This window comes from Gracilinanus agilis, chromosome 4 (genome assembly GCF_016433145.1).
Source record: "Gracilinanus agilis isolate LMUSP501 chromosome 4, AgileGrace, whole genome shotgun sequence".
In the NCBI taxonomy this organism is placed as follows: Eukaryota; Metazoa; Chordata; class Mammalia; order Didelphimorphia; family Didelphidae; genus Gracilinanus; species Gracilinanus agilis.
The window spans coordinates 63,018,595-63,037,948 of NC_058133.1; the positions used below are offsets into that span (position 1 = coordinate 63,018,595).

At 36.1% G+C, this 19,354-nt stretch overlaps 1 protein-coding gene across 1 annotated transcript in view; it reads right to left on the reverse strand.

Annotated features, from left to right (window-relative positions):
• The window catches only part of NME7 (NME/NM23 family member 7), a 133,927-nt gene that overhangs the window by 97,981 nt on the left and 16,592 nt on the right, over positions 1-19,354 (reverse strand). The window lies entirely within an intron of this gene.

Here is a 19,354-nt window from a genome sequence, read left to right on the forward strand (position 1 = left end):
ACCACCAAGGATATGCACCCTTGTAATTCTGAAAGTTACTGTCTGACCCAAACATGCACTAAAACCATCCCTTGCAACTTAAAACATTGTTTGTTTGGGTTTTTTTTATCACAGGAAAATCTGTTTCGGTCTATATAGTAGCAAAAAGTAAACCAGAGGAATCAAGAGAAACTTGGGTGGAAAAAAAAATTTTGAGAAGTCATTTTAAGAGTGGAAATGGTTATAAAAGGCTGTGTACAAGATATCTGTAATAGGCTTGACTATTGTTTAAGCAAAACAAACAACCTAGGCATTTATTGAAACTAAGTCCTTTTGTTGACATATTAAATCATTCTTCATTCTCAAAATCTTAAATAAGCTATTGGAAAAAAGGTAGATACTAAATTCAGAATGACAAAATATATAGAAAGTCACAAAATCTTCTGTTTTCTTCAACTGAATTCAAATGCAAGAAAAAGAAGACAACCCTAATATGTTTGGGAATAAGTGCACTGACAAAAATTACAAACTGATAAAGTTGATAAAATTAATAATCAACTTAAATCAAATTAAAGAAGGTTGATTTAATTCAAAATTTAAACTTAAAGAAGAAAGGATCTCATTAAAGATCCTCAAAATAAGGTCAGTGAATCTTTCAAATGAGATTACTGTAAAGTCAAATCAAAACCAGAGATTATAGGAAAGTTAGGATTAATTTTCAATGACAAAGTACAAAAGAAATCACAAGCATTAGGAAATTCAACAGAAGGAATTTAATACTAATCCTAAGAAATATGCATAACAAATAACCTTAGGCAAAAGAACTAGATGGAAAAGCTTTCTGTCTCCTAGACAGCAGTATGTTACTAGGTAAAGCTACTTGACTAAATAATCTTCTAGCATTTTTTAATCAAATGAAAGGATGGGCTCTTACATCTTACTGGCTACCTTTTCCCCTTCTGATTTACTGCATTCCACGGAAAAAAAATATGTCTGAATCCCATTAAATGAAATGAAGACCAAACAGTGGCTTCAGAAAACTTGTTAAATGGAGGAGCACAAATCAGCCCATGTGCTTATCACTCAATTTATCTATTATAGTTTACTTGGGCTGTGAACAAGTTTACCACACTAGACAGACACATATGTCAAACTTTGGTTCTGTTCCTCAATTTGTGCCAGTTCTCACAATAGACTTTTTACCTTGCTTATTCTCCTATAAAACAGAGAAATTTGCCACATAAATACTATTACTCAAACACTCAAATAGAGCTATGATCTCATAAATCTGGATGTTCCTTCCAGTGATGAAATGGTCACCCATCCTTCTTGCCCATGTCTTCCATTGCTTTCTGCTGACATTACAAAAATGCCAGAGGAGCACTCCATCTATTATTATCTTTGCCCCTCACCATATGACCAGTCCATCTCCGAATTCCATTACACATTTCACCAATGATGTCCTGACTCAATGTAGAAACTGCCATTTGTCCATTTGAATTAGAGGTGGACCACAGGAAGTGATGAAAGACACGATCTCTTTAAGTAAGTTAGTGAACTTCCTGTGGGGGCTGTTGCCGACTCGAACTGGGAGCAGAAGCATCTCCTGAGACCACAGAATGCTTACACTCTATATTGTCACGTGGGTAAGTTAGGCTGACTTCCTTGGCCTAGCTGGGTCAATTCTAAACTCTGCCTATCTGGCTGTTGGGCCTTGTGGCTTACAGCTTCATTTATTTAGCCTTTTAACCTTCTCTCTCTGTCCTGGCCTTTGGCCTGGACTAGCCTCTCCCTTTCTCTTTATTCCTACTTTTTACCTACCAGATTGGAAATAAACTCCTCAACCCGATGATGACTTGGGTCTGATTTAATTACGGAATCAACCGGAATTGTTGATTCCTGGCAGCCACACATTCTAATATATATCTATAAATACTTAAATTTTCCTTTTTACACCCTTTCACTAAATGCCCATCTTTTTTCAGTGATGATTAGGTTCAGTTTGCAGGATGTATTATTTGGGCTTGCAGGATGATCTCTGGGGCTCTACACAAGTTACTTAAACTCTCTATACCTCAGTTTCCTTATATATAAAATGGAGGAAGTAAGACCCAACAATCTGGAGTTCCCTTCTAGATCCAAATCTATGGGCACTTGAATATATTATTCTAATGGGTGTGAAGATTTCTTGAAAATGTGTAATGAATCTGTTATTCAAATTGCTCCTTCATACTTGAAAGTCTTTTCTCTGGTTCTATGAAAATTTTATTATTGTAAATACTGTTTGATCAATCACTACATGCTTTGGAATATGAAGTATTTATTTGTTGGCTGTTTTTTGTTGTTCTGGTAGCAATCTATTCCATTGATCAGCACTTTGTTGCCTTTGCATAAGTTCTAGAAGTTTTCTTGTGTTATTTCCTCTATAATGGTGTTTTTTGTTTCTCGTGTTCTTTGGAGAAACTTGTGAACCTGAAGTGTTCTTATATTCTATCTTCAAACTCAAGTCATTCTAGCTTGCATAGAGTTTTATTCTTTTTTCACCATTTTCTTTTGCTCCTAGTCTGGCAAATTTTCCTTTACTTCAATATGTGTATGTTCTAAACCTGCTAATTTTCTCTCAGAGCTTCCTCTTTTAAGAGATTCCTCATCATGCCTTCAATTTATGCTACACAGTTGTCTGTGTTATTAATGCTATATCGAGAGCTCTGATTTCTGTCCTAAATTTGTCATTTCTTCTAAGAGATTAATTTCCCTTTTTGTATCATCCTAGAATTTTTCTCGCTTTTCCCATGTTCATTATATAATCACCAAAATTCTTGTACTGAGAAATATTGATTCATTTTCTTTAATATTATATTAATTTAATGTACTACTTTGGGGTTTTTTTTTTGTAGTATTGTTCAATTTTCCTTTGGACTTCATGATAGTCTTAGTTGGTTCATAGACTTGTGAAGTGGGTTTTTTTGTGTTTTTTTTTTTTTAAAGTGGCTTTCTCACTTGAACCTTAGATCTTTCAGATTTCCCCTGTGTCTCCCACACTTAAGTTTGAAAATTCTCCTCCTGTTCTTCCTTTCCTTTCTCACCCTTTCCATTTCTCCTCATGCCCTTAAAGCTGGGCCTCTCAGGCCAGAGTCCTTGAGATAAGGAACCTAAGGGCAGACTGTGCCTGAGGCCCTGCCCTCATTAGCCTCCAGAGGGAGATAAATGGCCCCAGTTAGGTTTCCAGCTGACTTTCTTGACCCTTTGTCCCCTTCTAACTTGCAGCTCTGAGTAGCTTCTGTGCCACACCTTGCCCTTTTCCTGAGGCTTCCAGGCATCTCTTCTTTTCCTTTCCTTTGTGAGACTGGGCAGAGTCAAGATCAACAACTTCTTTTCACATCAGGGTAGAGGGTTCAGGCAAAGCCAGGGACATGAAGAATCCCTAAAATCAGACCCTGAGAACACAAATCTAACAAACTTGTTTATACTTACTAAAATAAGCATATGGGATCAGTTGAGGGAAGGGGTATTGAATGATAGTTCTGAATATTAAAGTATTATATATCAAACTTATATATTTCAAAGTTATATAATCACCAGAATTATATCAAGGAAAATAATGAAAAAAGAAAGAAATGAAGAGGGAATAGTAATTCCAGAATTCAAACTATACCAGATAAAGAGCAATCATCAAAGTAATTTAGTACAGTTTTTAAAAATAGAAAAAATAGATCAATGGAACTAAGTGGACAAGAAAGAATAAGAAATAATTGAACTCATAACCCAGTACTTAATAAACTCAAAAACATTTGTTACTTAAAGGTAGAAAAGTCCCCCTACTTGATAATAACTGCTAGGAAAGTGCAGAAATTAGGCTTAGATCAACATCATACACTATATTCTGTAACTAATTTCAAATGGGTAAGTGACCTAACTTTTAAAGATTATACTATAAAAAACTAGAAGAGAAGCAAATGACACAGCTAAGCGTAGGGGATGAATTCTTAACCAAATAAGATAAAGATCATTACAAAAGATAAAATGAGTAATTTTGATTATGGGAAATTGAAAAACTTCTACACAAACCTATTTCATCTAGGATAAGAAAAGAAACAATTCATTAAGAAAAATATTTATATCAAATATCTTTGGCTTTGATTTCTAAGACTTATAATCCCTTAACAGAAGACCAAAATCCATTTCCCCATAATGGTCAAATGATATGACCAAACAGTACTGAAAAGATGAACAGCAAACTTGACCATATGAAAAAATGCCTCTAACTCATGAATAATTAGAGAAATTCAAATCAAAACAAGAGGTTTTCAAAGCAACCTTACACCAAGAAAATGGGCAAAGAAGGTTAGAGTCAATATTTGAGTGGAGTGTGGAAAGAAAACACACACACAAACACACACACACACACACACACACACACTAGTGAATGTGGTGGATGTATCTACTGGTATAACTATTCTGAAAAGCAAATCCAGATATGATAGTTAATATATATAAATATATATACACATACTCTTTGACCTAGATGTTACATTGTTAAGTATATACCCAAAGAGGTTATTAACAGAAAGAAAGGTTTAACATTTGCCAAAATACTTGTAACTGCATTTATTTAGTAGAAAAAAAACTGGAAATAAAGATGTTCATTAACTGAAGAATGGCTAATTAAGTTGTGGTATATGAATGTAGTATGATATTACTGTGATATAGGAAACAAAAAATATAATGAATACAGAGAAGAATGGAAAGACTTACATGAACCAGGAAAACATGTGCCATGACTACTACAACAATGTAAATGTCAAGAATAGCCTCAGTATAATTGAAACTGAAGGTTGTGAAATTATAAAGATCAAGGTTTGGCCCTCCAAAAAGAAAGAGAAAAAGATACCTCCCTCCTGCTCCTTTGCTGATTTCTTTTTTCCTCTTCCTTCTTAAAAAATTTATTTTATTGAATGGATGGCTTTATAGAAAGAGAGAGAAATTTAGGTGATGTACAAACAAAAGGTATCAGTAGAAAATGTACAAAGTAGAAGAGAAGGAAGGACAGAAAGAATTACAGTATAGAAGACCAACTTCAAAGTTACATGCTGCATTTATTCCATATTTAGAGAGGAAGGCAAACTATACTTAATAAAGATTGAGGCACTCGTATAAAAAAGATAAAACCATATCAGTCGATGGCCAAGAACTTTGGCATCAAGAGCTTTCTTTTCTGGGTCTTCTTTATATGTGACTGCTGAGGACATTTGCAGAGGCAGGTACAAGGTGGAATCCCCATCAAGGGTTACTTCCCTGGATGATGACTTTTGCAGTAGGCTAGAAACAAAGAAGAATGCTGTGTGGTGGGGAGAGCACTGCTCTTCCTGGGGCTCACCAGATGACCTCCTCCACAGTGGTTGACTAGTAGTTTCCAAACACCATTCCACTAGATGTACTATCTTCCAACAAAGGAATATAAATTCCTTGAGAACAGCAATGGTTTCTCTTTTGTATTGGTATCTCTACGCTTACTTAGCATTGGGCCTGAGGCAAATAGTAAGCATTTAACAAATGAGTTTTTATTTAATTCTTTCATTGATTCAGGGCCCAGGTCTCACTTCTTTAACTCTTCACACTCTTTTAGCAGCATAAAGACACAAAACAGGAATTAATGATGGTTGAATGAATAAAAGAATGAATGAAGTACTTATGAAATATGGTTATATAACCTGCAGAAGGATGGCTATGTAGGAATTTAATGAAGTCTTCAGCTACGTGAAGGGATATATTTACAGGGTGAGTGAAAACTCAGAGTTGTTTTAGATTTCCCTTGAGGACTGAAGAGGAAGGAAAGAGAAGAGAGGCCTAAAATTACAAGAGGAACTTAGATAATTTTATCAAGAACTTCCTAATTATTATTAGAATGCATTACCAAAAGAATTTGTACTACATCCATCTCTAGGGATTTTTATGAAGAGAGAACTATGCATTATCTATCTATTCCAAAGCAGCTAATTATATTTTTGGACAATTTGTTAGGGGTTTTTCTCTCATGCTGAACCAAAATGTCTCAGTGTAGAACACCACCAAATTTACCCTATTCTGAATTTGAGATAAGCAGATCAAATCTACTCTTCTTTTGATTTGATAACCCTACATGTATTTGAGGAGAGATTTTCTATTTGGGGAGGAAGCATGGAGATCACCTGACACATATTGGTTGTATAACCACAGGAAAGTCATTCAATTTCTCAGTAACCCAGGAAATTCTCCTCTAAGATTATAAATCAAAGAGCAATTACAACTCTGTACTCCCTAGTCACTCCAATACTCTTAACAAAGTCAACTGGCTCTTCCTCCTCAATGACTGCTACAGAAAGAAGTCACTTTCATCAAGATCATTATTCATCTCCTACTATCAAGGCATGTATCTTACAAAGGCATGATGGGGGCAGTAGAGACTAGTCCAATCCTCTCATTTTACACATGAGGTAACTGAGGCCTTCCGAGGTTAAAGGTTAAAGATCACATAACTAATACATGACAGAGTATTGAACCATAGATTATAGAAAGGATCATAGTTCTAGAGCTAGAAAGGAGTTCAGAAGTCATCTAGTCAAACTCCATCTTTTTTCTTTAGAACAGGAAACTGAGTTACGGAAATTTTAAGTGATTTGCCCATGGTGATCAGGGTATTAAGTTTCAGCAATGCAACTTGAATCTAGTCTTGTGATTTCAAATCCAATGTTCTTGCACAGGATCACCTGCTTCTCCCCTCAGTGCTCTTCTCTCTATACTCACTTCTTCACGGATCCTACTCATATCCATGGGCTCCATTAACAGGAATACACAGATTATTCAAATATCAATATACATAGCCTCATTCCCTAGGCAGAACTCTCATCTCGTATTACTGCTTTTTGGATATCTCCAGCAGAATAAGCCATGATGGTATCTCCTGATTGCACATCCAAAAAGAAAAGCTCTTCTATAACATCTCTTCTCCAAACTTTCCTCTTTTGATTACAGTTACCACCATGCTGTCTGTCACTTAGGTTTATAACCTCAAGGTCTTCCTTACTACTTTCATCTCTTCAGCTCCCACATCCAATAAGCCTATCCCTTTATTTCCATTTGTACTGTCACCATTTTTGCCTGGACTACAAAAATACTTTTTTTTTTTAATCTGACTTCTTATTCTTTAAAAAAAATTTTTGAGTTCTAAATTCTTTCCCTCCCTCAAGCTCCTCTACCACCCTCTGAGAAGGCAAGCAATATACTATCAGTCATACATGTGAAATTCTGAAAACATATTTCCATATTAGTCATGTCACCAAAAAAAAAAAGAGTGAAAAAATTATATTTCAATTTTTACTCAGAGTTCATCACTTCTCTCTCTGGAGATGGATAGCTTTTTTTTTCATCCTGAGTCCTAGGAATTGTCTTAGATCATTGTCTTGACCAGAGCAACTAAGTCTTTCACAATTAATCATCATTGCAATATTGCTGTTACTATTTAACATGTTCTCTTGGCTCTGTTGACTTACTTAGCATAGTTCACTTGTCTAACCAGGTTTTTCTGAAACTACCACTTCATCACCTCTTATAACACAACATTATTCCATCATGATCACATATCACAATTTATTTAGCCATTCTCTAACAGATGGGCATTCCCTCAATTTCCAACTCTACCACCACAAAAAAATGGTAATAAATATTTTTGCACATACGGATCCTTTTCCTTTTTCTTTATTATCTTTGGGATACAAATCTAGTAGTGAATCCTGGGTCAAAGGGTATACATAGTTTTATAGTCTTTTGGGAAAAGCTCCAAATTGTCTTCCAGTTTACTGCTCCTTAAGTATACCTATTTTTCTACCTCCCCTCTAGCATTTGTCATTTTACTTTTCTGTCATGTTAGCCAATCTGATAGGTGTGAGGTGACATTTCAAAGTCATTTTAATTTGCATTTCTCTAATCAATAGTGATTTTGAGCATTTTTTCATATGACTACAGATAGCTTTGATTTCTTCTTCTGAAAATGCCTATTCATATGCTTTGACCATTTATTAACTGGAGACTCTTATTTCTTATAAATTTGGCTCAGTTCTCTATAGATTTGAGAAATGAGAACTTTATCTGAGAAACTTGATGTAAACATTTTTTATATTACTTCATGGTCTACAATATCTTTTAGCAAAATGTAATTTCCCTGATTATCTTTTAATTGGGTCTATTTTTGCATTTGCTTTGTCTGAGATAATGACTGTTATCCTTGTCTTTTTGCTCTAGCCTTTTAAACTCTGTGTATCTTTCAGTTTCAAATATATTTCTTGTCAACAACATATTGTTGGATTCTGGTTTCTAATCTACTCTGCTATCTACTTCTGTTTTATGGGTGAATTTATCCCATTCACATCCACAGTTTTGATTACTGTGTATTTTTCCTATCATGTTTTCTTCTGTTCATCCTTCTCTCTCTTTTCATCTTGTCCCTCCCTCAAAAGTCTATTTTCCTTCTGAACACTACCCTCCCTTAATCTGTGTCTCTTTTACTATTCTCCTACCTTCCTTGTATTTCCCCTTTTTCCTTTGGGGTGAGATAAATAGCTATAATTGACTATATGCATGTGTGTGCTTGTGAAAGTGGGTATACATATAAAATTATATATACATATAAAATTATATATTCTTCCCTCTCTGAACTAATTCTCATGAGTGAGCTTCAAACATTACCTGCCACTACTCCTCCACTGTAAAAGTTCTTGCTTACACACCTCTTTTCTGTGCAATAAATTTCCCTATTCTTCCTTTTCTTCCAGTGCATCCCTCTTTCTCACACCTTAATTATTTTTAAGATCATCCCAACATAATCAACTCACACTCATGCCTCTATGTATACTCTTTCTAGTTGCCCTAGTAATGATAAAGATCTTGGGAGTGACATGTATTATCTTTCCATATAGGAATATAATCAGTTTAACCTTATTAAGTCTCTTATGATTTATGATTTCTCTTTCATATCTACCTTTTTATGTTTCTCTCGAGTTTTTGTTTTGAATGTCAAATTTTCTATTTAGCTCTGATTTTTTCATCAAGAATGCTAGAAAGCTTTTATTTTTTTTTCCTGAAGGATTATACTCAGTTTTTCTGGGTAAATGATTCTTGGTTGTAATCCTGTTTCCTCTGCTTTCCAGAATATCATATTCCAAGCCCTCAATTCCTTGAACTTGATAATAATAATAACTATAATTATTAATAAATAGCATTATCAAAATTACTAGGCAAAATAGTAAAAATTCATTGTATGGGTAAGGAGAAAAATAAAGAGGATCCTGAGGAATTTTCTTCATATTCTAAATAGTTTTGTCCACTGCCACAGAAAATGGCCTTGAGGCATGTACCATAGTGAGGGGTAAATAAAGGCATTGCTCAAAAGAGGTTATAACTTCCCCTTCAGATTCTAAATGTGAATGTTAATCTTAATGGGAGAGGGGAACTTCACAAAGATACTAATATATAAAAATGGGGCTTTACCTTGCCAAGATAGCTACATAGAGTTGTGAATATGCATCTATACATTTTCCAGAAAGCAATAATAATTCATTTAATTAAGAGAGAAAGGTTGGCATTGGCTATAAGAAAACTCCCAGATAGCAAACCTATTCTTGTACACATCATAAAAAGTGGTAAATGGGATACAAATAATTATTTTGGAATACAATGCAACATAGTTTTGTTGGCACCAATGTACCACTACAGACTTTCATACAAGTTGACATTAGACCATTAATCACTCTTTTTTGGGTCTGGATTGAGTCAACCAATTCTGAATCAACTTAACTGTAATATGGGCTAGCTCATATCTCTTCATTTCATCTACAAGAATAGCATGAAAAACTCTGCCAAATGTTTTGTTAAAATCTAAGTAAATCATATCTATAGCAATCTCTTGCTCTAATAATAAGCCTGTCCAAAAAGGAAATTGGGTTAGTCTGGCAAGACTTGTCTGTGTTGAAACTATGTTGGCTCTTTGACTACTTCCTTTTCTATATCTCCCTTCCCTGGCTACCAAGCTTCAATTCAAATGCTTCCCCTTATTAAAATCTAGTTCCTTGAGGGAAGGCACTATTTCATATTTGGATCTACACCCTCAGCACCTGGCACAGGTCCTGAAACATAGTAGGTACATATAAACATTTTTTTAGCCATTCTCTAAGGTCATACAGGCACACTGGGGATCTGACGTATATACAGCATGCTGGTGAAGTACTCTTCACATGCTTTGAGGAAAGACACAATGACGCCTAATGGAAGTGTCTTTTTGGAGCATGTGGAAATGAACGATGAGGTTAGAAGAAGCCTTTTTGATTCACTGCATAGCCAGAGTGGGGTGTTCCTTCAAAAGGCTCTGGTAAGCCAGGGCTTCCCTCATTCACTTTGGTTCTTCTCTCCTGATGGATCTCTGCTCTTTTTGACTCTGGGAAGGTATACAAGGTGAGACTATGCTGAAAGGGAGAGGCCTGGAATCTTTATACCTCCAAGGCTAACAAGCTTTGGCCCATGACCTCTCATTTGTTCTTTTGTTCAGGTGACAAAGACTCTAGTCAGAAGGGTTTTACAAGGTCAAGGGAGCAAAGTTTCAGGAATCTATGAAACTGGAAGTCCAGGGCTTAGAATCTATTCTGGGGTATACAGCAAGGTCAGCTTCAATGGCCTGAGTGACTTCTGGATCCAATCAGGAACATGCACTTAGTGAAACCAATGTTATATAGAAACCACATTAGGAATGATCCCCTCTTCCCAGGTGGCATAGAGGAAAGAATGTTTCTGAAACATTGAGAAATATGTGCATGTGTGTACTTTTTGTTGTTGTTGTTCCTGTAATATCTTTGAATTAAATATTCCTTTGGAAAGACTAAATGATATTATTAAATAGAAATGGGCTAAGTCACTTTAGTTAATGGTAATGGAAGCACAATTGGTAGCCAGCAGAGAATGAATACTCCAATTCCTCAGAACACCCATCTCTCTCTGAGGGAGATGTAACAAATGTCACAAAAATGTAACAGCATGGCACTATGCTAGTGAGCCCAGAGCTTACTCACTAGGCAGGCCAGGCAGAACTAGGATTCAAAGCCAGGCTGTTTTACTATAAATCTAGAATTCTTTCTCCTGTAAAACAATTGACATTCCACTCAGAATGTTGCCACCACCTTTGAGGCTATTCTCTCCATGAAGGATTTAAGATGTACCATAGGTTTCTGACCATCCATATAGCTAATGGAGAAATGCTTTTAATACTGCCACCCAATTTAAGGTACTGCAATCTTCCAATGGGAATTTGGAGAGATGACATTTTCCACTGGTTCCTAAGGGGCCCAAAGAGCTACAGAGGTTCAACTTGAGACACAGAGCTTAGGAACATCTTGTCTCCTTGTTAGCATTCTGGTTGGCTCTACTGGCTATAAAAATCATCCTTCAATAAATGTATCACTAGGACATATAAATTCTGTATCTATGATCTTTTTCTTTCCTACCAAGGTGCTATAGTTAATCACAAAATCACTAATTTAGAAAACACATAAGACTAAATAAAGGTAATAATATGGACAGAAGAAACTGATCCATTTCTCTTTTTAATTATTTCCTATGGACCTAAAAAATGTCTCTATTTCATGTGACAACAAGAGTGGAACACTAATTAAGTGGAATACCTCTTGGATCTGTGCTAGGTCTTGGGCTATTTAACATTTTTATCAGTGACTCAGATAAAGGTAGATATGGCAAGCTTATTTGCAGATGGCACTAGACAAAGAGAAACAAATAGAATGGATACAGTCAAACTCAAAAAATAATGATAGGCTAGAACGATGAAGTAAATTTATTAAAACAAAATAGAAATAAACATGAAATCTTGCACAAGAAGCTCAAAGAAATCAATTTGATAAGTATAGGATGGGGCAAGTTGTGGCTAGAAAGCAATTTGAATGGAACATATTTGAAGGTTCAGTAAATGGCTAGTGGACTTAGCAGTACAAAATAAAAGGCAAAACAATTTAATGAGATGTTTGGCTATATTAATAGTTATATACTGTCCAGGGCTAGGGAGGCAATAATCCTGATGTATCCTGTAGGAGTTGGCCAACTTGCTCAAAAAGATCCCATGGCTACCCATCATCTCAAGAACAAAATATATACTTCATTGCCTGATAATCTTTTCCAAGCTGGCTCCAGCTTACTTTTCAAGGCTTGTCACACATGATCCTATTTCATATGTTCTATACTCCAGCCAAACTAGTCATACTGTTCCTTCTATTCCCTGGATCCAAACTCCTACTTTCCATTCCTGTGCCTTTTCCCAGGCTGCAGAATGCCTGTCTTCCTCACCTCTAACTCTTAGAATCCAAGCTGCTTTCCAAGTTCAAGGACCACCTTCTACATGGTTGTTTTGGGATTGTTTTGACTACTAGTGCTCTCTCCCCCGTAATAATAAAATATGTACAAAGGAAAATTTAAAAGTATTTACTTATAAGTGCATATGTTGTTTCCCTCCCCCCCCCAAGATTGTAAGCGAGCTGTCTCATTTTGGGGGTCTGTATTCTTAACATCTAACAAAATGCCTGGTTTTGTAGTAAGTGCTTAATACATGCTTGCTGAAGGAATTAAGAAGTATTATATTCACACAAAAAAGGAAAAAGACCTGTTTGTACAAAAATAATCATATCATCTCTTTTTTTGGTAGCAAAGAGTTGGAAGTCAAGGATATGTCCATCAACTGGGGAATGACTGAACAAGTTATGGTATAAGATTGTAATGGAATATTATGATTCTATAAGAAATAACAAGCAGGATATTTTCAGAAAAAAACTGGAAACACTTATACGAACTGATGCAAAGTGAAGTAAGCAGAACCAAAAGAACACTGTACACAGTAGCAGCAATATTACTTGATGAATGACTGTGAATGACCTAGCTACTCTCAGCAATATGGTGATCTAAGACAATCGTAAAGACTCATGATGGAAAATGCTATCTGCCTCCAAAAAAGAAATGATGGAGTCTGAATGCAGAACAAAACATACTCTATTTCACTTTCTCTTTTTTTGTTTCGGATCTCTTCCACAAAATGACTAATATGGAAAAATGTTTTATATGACTGCATATGTAAAATCTATATCAGATTGCTTACCATCTCAGGAAGGGAGGACAAAATGGTAAGAGGGAAGCAGAGAATGTGGGACTCGAACAGTTTTTAAAAGACAAATATGAAAAGTTGTTCCTACATGTAATTGGGGAAAAAATAAAATATTATTTTAAAAAATAAGTATTATGTTCAGTTCTAGAAGTCACATTTTACAAAAATTGTTGACAAAACTGGGGAGTCTAGAATCTAGGGGTATTTGCCTTGAACTCCATGAACTTTAAAAAAAATTTTGATAACTATATTTCAATATAATTCATTTCATTTGTAATTCTATGTATTATATTTTGTTTGAGATTATGAGTTATACTTCATTAGGCAGCTAGGTGGAGCAGTGATAAGCCTGGAATCAGGAAGACTAATCTTTTTAAGTTAAAATCCAGCCTCAGATACTTACTAGTTAAAATGACTGAACAACAAGTCCCAAAGAAGATTCTTTTTGTGGGTACAGTGATAATAGAAGCCTGCTGAGTTTCCTTTTAGGTCTGAATAAAATGCTGTGATTTTATACAAGTGTCCAACATTCTTACTTTACATCAACTTATTTTCATTCTGTGACACCAGAAAAAAACCAATGTTGTACAGCCCCAACCTTGAAAAAACTGAGTGGTAACCTTTAATAATCTGATGCAAAGAAGCTCTGATGTTTCTATTTAGTAAATATAACTTACTTAATTTGAGGAGCTAATTTGAAACACAGGTTATTTAGTTTGATAAATTGCTAGGTGATGGATGGGTGGTTATCTGGCCACCCCATTCAATGTTTTGAAACAGGGACAGGACAGGAATGTGATATTGGAAATTTGGGGGTCCTTGAACTAATTTTGAGGTCCCTGAACTAAACTTCCTATAGACATTTAGGACTCTTTCAAAACTACATTTCCCATGACTCCTCTAGCGTAATGAGGTGGACAGGAAGTGTGATAATGTAGACAGACATACAAAAACTCAGGACAGGATTGGTACGCTCTCTTTTCCTGCTGAAGCAGCTTGGTGGGAAGGTATGGCGCAGCATCGGAACTAAATCTTAATAGGCACATGGCTTCATTTTTCTAAATGGCTTTCAATAAACCCTTTGAAACCATGATATTTTCAATACTGTCACTCTATTAATTTTATTTATTACAGGAGATAGAATTGAGGTCATCAATATTGTTCTTTTGTTTACCAGAAAAGTTCCTGCTTCTGTCTTAACAAAGTATTAATTTTATCATTGAGCTGAAAATAAAATTTAAAAAATCTTTGAGCTGGTAGGAAAGTTGGGAGTTGATCCTGAGATATATGGCTTCTTTAATAGCAAATAGACTTAGAAAACTCTACAATGAATAAACGCTACCCTCACAGTTTAATTAGAATTTTATTAGTTAAGGGAATCTTTCAGAGATAGGTAACAAAATAAACTTCAGATAAGGAAAAGACCAAGAAATGACCTTTTACAAATAGATGGAAAATGAAGGGAAATAATTTTAAAAGAAAACCAGAAAGGTACAGAATTTTAAAAAAAGAAGAAAATAGGTAATATAGAGAAAAATAAAAATCTGCACTGCAAAAATAATTATAAAAGTTTTATTAAATAAATCTTGCAGGTATCTGATTGGATGTAAAAAGGAATTTATGTTGTCTCTTGTTCCAAACACATCTACAAGGGATTAATCTTATGATTCCAAATGTAGACAGGATTAAGCAAAAACAATGATTTTTCCATATTTTTTTGCTTTCAAGTTCAGTACCAAAACTTCTCTTTAACAGGCATTTTCAGACGAGAGGGCTTTTTTGGTTCCTGCACTGGAAGCTTCAATAACAGAAGAATGAGAATGTAGACTGTTTTATGAAGAAGAGCATCCTCTCCTCATTTCATTAATTTCATTTCTGGGGTTTATTTCTATCCAGTTTTACCAGAGAAGAGAAGAATGTGTGCTTCATGATTCTCTGAGGTGTCATATTGCAACATCAGCAAAAAATCCCATTTGATAAAAGTAGCACAAAACTGAGCCATTTAAGCTCAGCTGGCAAGAAGAGATAAAGGAATAGGCTAAAATGGAACAATGACATTTTCCCAGATGCAGTTACTCTCTGCAAACTGGAAGGCAAGCTGATACCTAAATCTGGAATATGAAGAAAGGTTTGCAGCATCAGAAAAATTACAAAATCTCTGAGTTCAAAGGGGCCGTGGAACCTAGCCAATCCCCAAAATATCTGAAGATACTTCAGAAATTATGGTCTAGTTCTTGTATGAAGCACTCTGGTGACGAGGAACCAGCTACCTATACAATCGGTCTATTCCACCTTGGGATGGTACTAATTGTATAGGAAAGTTTTCCTCAATTCAAGCTTATATTCGCCTTTCTGAAACGTCCACCCATTGCTCTGAATGGCTGGAGGGAAGGGAGTAAGAAGAATAAATCTAACCTCTCTTGTACCTGACCGCCTTTTAAATACTTGAAGACAGATATCATGGTCCCCTGGGTCTTCTCTGCATCATACTACACTTTCCCTCCCATCTTCTTTAGAGAATTCTCATGAAGAATTATCTCAAGGTAAACCCCAGACCCTTCATCATGCTGACTGGTCAGCATTCTCTGGATGCTCCCAATATTACCAGGATTCTGCCTGAAAAGCACGTGAATATGGATTATTTTGGTCCTAAGAGAGTAGTAAGGGATATCCTAAAGGGATGGGGTCAAGTTGATAATTAAATTAAGACTGGCTTTATTCAGCCTGAATTCCAATATTCTCTAGCCACTCACAGTAAAAAACTTCCAATTCACACTGTGTGGACATTTTCCTCATTTGTAAAAAGTAGATCAAAATTCTTACCCTTCTTCTATGGGTGCTAATAGGAAAACCCTATTTAAACGGCCACAACAATAACAACTATCATCCATGTTCACACAGTAAATGATTTCCTTACAACAACCTTGCAGAGTGCATGATGTAATTATTTCTATCCTCATTTGACAGAGAAGGAATCCGAGTTTAAAAAAACAAAGTGACTTGGGATGACAAATGGTCAATGGCAGGCAGGGCCAGGCTGAAACTTAAGCCTTTCTAAGACAAACGCTCCTTCTCTTATACCACGGTGCCCCCCACAGGTGAGAATACTGAAGCTCAGAAAGGAGTGGAACCCAAAAGAATGAGGCCAGAGAAAGTAAAGACTGGGCCCAAAGATGGCGGGCAGCTTCTCAGGCTGCTCCTGGAACTGAGTCCCAAAGGGTCCCCTTCTGTGGGGGAGGGGAGGGAGAGAAAGCAAAGAAGAGGTGCAAGAAAAGGGAAAAAGACAAAATAGCAGGGGAAACATATTTACAATAAGGTCGCTACCAAAAAAATTACAGAAACAGAGGAAAAGGCTGAAAGAGAAAGGAGAAATGAACAATCAAAGAAAACAGTCCTCTCACACAAAGGAAACCAGGTAAAAATTTCTTGAAAATGGTGAAGTGGTACAGTAAATTTTGCAAGATCCTGTGAAATGATCATGGAGTCACCCCAAGAGCTTCTAGCAGAGGCTAAAAGAACAGCAAAAAGTTAAGCAAAAATATCAAAGAAATAAGAACAGGAATCAGAACTTTTAAAGAAGAAAGCCTAGCATGAGGAAAAAACAAAGAAAGAGAGAGAGGGACAGACAGATGGAGGGGGAAAGCAGAACCAAAGTGAGAGATAAAAACATAGAAAGAAGTACAGAATTGGAAAAGAAAAATGAAGCAGAGGGAAAATTAATTAAAATGAAAAGACAGGTCAGAAGAACATGAGAGACAGACAAATTAAAAATTCTGAAATTGAAGGTATGGTGCAAAGAGATAATAAAAGATAGGTCTTCCAGAGGAAAAAAATTACATCTATAAAGGAAAACCTGAATAGTATACCTTCAAAAAAGCATATAGGAAAATTGTCTTGATATACTGAAGTCAAACAGCAAAGTAGAGTTTTAGGAGAGATCAAAGTTGGGATTTGAGGACACTGAATCTGTAAAAGTGAAATTTGGAAGATGTCATCTAAAAGTATATATATTTTCTATGGACACGTGGAAATTGTCAAACTACATTTCCCGTGGTCCAATGGGTTTCCGTTTCCGGTTCTTTGGGCGTGGGGACGCCTACGTCTCCACGCAGAGAAGAGTTTAAATCTCCTGGGTTAGGGGGGAATGGCCTCTTGGCCAGCAGACTCAGGAGGAGACAGGAGACAATAATGGCGAGGGCGGCGGTCTTGAATTCTTACAAGCGTGTGGTCTAATAACTTTATCTATCAGCATGGCTTTAATTAAAATACTAATTTAGATTATTATAGCAGCCTTTATCATTTTTTATATTTATAAATCAATGTCATATATATACATATATATACACACACACATACATTTTACATGTGTATATGCATATGTATGTGTATATATGAGGTAAATATACTTGTAGTATGTGTAGGCGAGATGCAGCAAATGGTTACATATATGTATACATACTTATGCATATAGGCTACAAAATAAATACTTGTAAAACCTATGTAATGGCATACAGACAGGTGAAATTCTTGAGGCCGCAAAGGAACCCCCCCTCAATAACAACACCTCCCACTGGGAAGTAAAACTCTCTGGGTCCTGTCCATAATGGAGGTTGTGCCACATAGCCTAGGCAGGCCCTTAGATCCAAGGTCAAGGCAGAAAGAGTAATGTCCAAGCACTCTATGAATGACCTCATTTAATGCTCACAACAACTCTGTGAGGAAGGGGCTGCTGTTATCCCTATTTTGCTATCATTATTATTTATTCCTCAATTGAGGAAACAGTCAAACAGATATTAAGTGACTTGCCCAAAGTCACACAGCACAAGTACAGTTGTAAATTTTACAGTATTTACTGCCTACCACTTCCGTTGGAGGAAAAGAACAATTGCAATTCCTAAAAAACAAAAGTAAGAGTCCCTGCATCCCAGGTGCTCTACCAACTCTAATATCCACAAGAATCTTGTATCAAAGGGAACAAGTGAACTCAGTCATTCCCAGCAGTCTTATGAGAGGTCAACCTGCAACGCTGAGCCCTGGACCCAAAGAAGCTTAATGTGTTTTGGCAAAGCCTGGCCTTGCCCCCGTGGGCACATCCCTCTACCCAGTGGGTGCCTGGGGCTCCACTTCAGGGCCTCAAGGTGTCCCCTAGCCCCCCAAGTGACAAGCACCTAGGAATGAACATCTCCTCTGTAGCAATCGATCCTTTTCCTGATTGTTCTATGCATCAAAGAGGAAGTGGTTTTTAGGCTTAAGGATTCAGAGGTCTTCAAACAGAAACTGTAGGTGATCCTTAGCTCTGAAGATACAGCAATACCTTGCACTGAAATTCTAGGAATGTCTTTAGTCCATTCCAATGAGATTTTATCTATATATCCACCCATATGTATACACATAATATGTGCATATACGCACACTCACAGACATATATAAAGCACTCTATAAACCTCAAAACACCACATAAATACTAGTAATAGTAGTACTGGTAGTAGTAGTGCTGGTAGTCGTAGTAGTAGTAGTAGTCGTCGTAGTCGTAGTAGTTGTAGTAGTAGTAGTAGTAGTAGTAGTAGTAGTAGTAGTAGTAGTAGTAGTAGTAGTAGTAGGGGTACTAGTNAGTAGTAGTAGTAGTAGTAGTAGTAGTAGTAGTAGTAGTAGTAGTAGGGGTACTAGTAGTAGTGGTGGTAGTAGTAGAAGTCTTAGAGCAGAGGCAGCCTTAGCTGTCCCATAGATACCAGACATTTCAGTGTGAAAAGGCTGTACCTACATCTAGATACTAGTTTAAGAGAGTCAGAATTGATGGCCAAAACCCTTGTCCATATTAATAACTATACAGTATATAATAACATAATAATGATATCATAATATAGTAACTATATACCATATTGATGAAGCCTCAATTGCTTTCTTTGGTTTTCATCCCTAACGTCAGCAAGGAGATGCCCCCTCTTTCCTAAATACATATTTTATGGTACTTGAAAACACAAAAGTGAAGAGTGTGAAGACAAAGAAATAGAAACTCTGCATTTTCTCACTCATGACATAAGTGATTCCATTTTAGAAACAGCCTCTCCCTGGGTGTTGATTGCATAAGCCCCAACATTTGAGTTTATCCCTATTCCAGTTTGTTCTGCAAGGCTAGGCATGAAGAAAGATCATTTGTTCCAGATAACTCTACCCAAAAAGAAATTGCTGTGC